The following is a 2,558-nucleotide window of genomic DNA, read 5'->3' on the forward strand; positions in this document are numbered from 1 at the left end:
TCTCACCGCGGAGGCCACCAAGGGCCAAGTTCACTCCTGAACGATTGGAGTGGCTCTCTGCTCTGACTCAGGCGCCCTGCAAAGAGGCAGGGAAGATTCTGGTTGCTCGAAAAGGTCAGGACCCACGAGTCTCTGTTCCGCCCTCCCCACCTCTGTGCGCCTCTCTCCCTCCCCTCTCTCTCCCTAACAACCCCCTTGCCCCAGCAGCTCAGTCTGTTACTAATGCAAAACTTGAGGTGTGGGTGGGGATGCCCCTAGAGGCAATGGCCATGGCTTGGAGCATGCCAAGAGACCGTGCCTGGGCTGGCTGGATGACTCCGCCCAACACCCTCCCCTCCAACATCCATGGAGTGAGAGAGGACCAGCGTCCCTCAGCCACACCCCTGGAAGCCTGTGGCCCTGCCCTGACCTGGAGAGGCAGCCTTGAGGTCCCCCACTCTCTGCTGTTACTCACACTACTCACAAGCAGTTCAGGAGGACCCGCCCCAACTGCATATCCGGAGAGCTTTTTCTTCTCATTTCCCACCCCCACACAGTCTCCCCCATCCTAAAATAACTTCTTCACCCCCTCACCCTCTTCTTTGACACCAGTAGAGAAGTGCTGCTGTGCGCTGTGCGTGACTCAGTCTGCACTTGAAGCGGCCCCAGGAAGGGCTCCCACGTGGTTTGCTTCGATGAAATCCACACAACTCTGCTGAAGGTCACCCCTCCCTGGCCTGGCCCCTCTCCGTGTCCCTGCCTCAGCCTTCCCATTGCCACAAAGAAACTATGCAGCAATTCTGGGGTTTGTTTCACAGTATGTTTCGTGGAGTCAGATGCTGTTTAATGGGGTTAAACGTGGCCTGTATCAGCTATTGCCAGGCAAAACTCAAGTCCATAGTGCAGTTTAATCCTCTGGAAAACATGGTGGCAAATATTTACAGATACGGGGACCAAGGTTGAAGAGGTTCGGCCACCTGCCCAGAGACACACTGTGCATGAGGGTTAGAGCTGGGAGGCTGTGGTGACCATATTTTCGCATGTTCTTTAGATAACCAGGCATGCAGTGGAGGGGAGGGGTGCTTCTCCAAAGAAGGTCCCCAGCCCACTGCACATTAGCTGAGATCCCCGATGCCTTCTTGGCCATCTTAGCCAGAAGCTCCTGCAAACCTGTCCAAGCCTTCTTGGTCACTAACTAGATAACGGTTTGATTGGGCCAAGGGGAACCTAGTGATGGAGACTCGAAAATAGTGCACCATTAGGGCTGGTGTGCAGTGTGGGAGTTGGGATGGTTTGATAGTGATGCTTTCCATTTTGTTAGTGCCACTTGACAAGTGTGATGTGCAGACTAACCGACCAGCACCTCAAGGGCGGAGGCACAGTGGAAAGTGGCCTGGTGCCAGGAAGAGCAGAGGTGGAGAGAAAGGAGAGGTGCCAGTAGTAACCTGGTGCTGCCTCACCTCCCCTCCCTTCACTCGTCCTGGCCTCTCAGAGTCACTGCTCCTTCCTTTACAACTTGCTCTTTGTTGTCTGCCAGGGTAACTCACCTTTAAGGAAAAAACAAACATTCCCTCCTTTTCTTCAATCCATAATGGTGTTCTCAAGGAATAATTGAAATGGTGGTGGTGGGTGCTGCTTGGGGCTCATGTGCCCCCTCATGTCTTTTCACAGAAGCAGAAGTACCCCTTCTCAGGGATGCCAAGGTTGGGATGACAGCTCCTAATCTTGCTCCCTCTGACCTCTTTCTGCCAATCAGGCCCTTCTCTCCAGTGTCCAGGCCAAGCTCAGATACTAATCATAGCTCTTGGCTTCAAGAGCAGATGGCTGCCCAAGTCTGTTGAGGGAGACCCAAACTCTCCTGTGCTTTCAGTTACCTCCAAACTGGGAGTTGGAGACCCCTTGGTTTGTGTCTGTTTTTTGAGCCAGATCTCTCCCCTGAACTGGTATTTCACTGGGCAGCCGCTACAATTCCCATCTGTTCTTTAGAAACCAGTCACTCTTCAGTCTCCCTGTCTGACCTCTTCTCAGCCATCTTCCCTCTTCATCTGTATTCCACATCTTTGCCCCGTTCTCTCTACTACTGGAAAAAAGGGTTAAACCCTAGAGCCAAGGTGTAGCTTCGTAGCTCACAGTCTGCAAACAGGTTGGTGCTTGTAAAGTGCTTTTCATGAGTGACTTCACACATCTTGGCACTTCTAGAAGCATAGCCTGCCTGTGGAAGAAGTGGGGGGAGCGTTGAGAAATAAGTGCAAATGAGCCTCTTATATATAGCAGCAAAGTGCTTGCCCTGTTTGTCATCCAAATATATCATTGTCCTCTCTACCATGTCCCACGGCCAAGGGTCAGCAAAGCCAGTTTTGAAGCACTTCCCCTTAGAGGTAAAAAAAAACAAAAACAAAAACAAAAAGGCCCCAACTATTTTAACAGCCGCGTCTAGAAGTTGAGTGGGATAAGCATCGCTGGATGTCTGCTTCTCAGTCTCTTTTGTACCCTCACTGTTCCCTTAGTAATACATCCCAGAGAGATAGAGGAGACGAGTCCCCTTTCTTCAGTAATGGTGGGGTGTACACAGTATGGCC

General features: G+C 51.8%; 1 protein-coding gene across 7 annotated transcripts in view; it reads left to right on the top strand.

Moving 5' to 3' along the window:
• The window catches only part of BCOR (BCL6 corepressor), an 83,655-nt gene that overhangs the window by 51,130 nt on the left and 29,967 nt on the right, over positions 1-2,558 (top strand). The window lies entirely within an intron of this gene.

Source organism: Pteropus alecto, unplaced genomic scaffold (genome assembly GCF_000325575.1).
Source record: "Pteropus alecto unplaced genomic scaffold, ASM32557v1 scaffold28, whole genome shotgun sequence".
In the NCBI taxonomy this organism is placed as follows: Eukaryota; Metazoa; Chordata; class Mammalia; order Chiroptera; family Pteropodidae; genus Pteropus; species Pteropus alecto.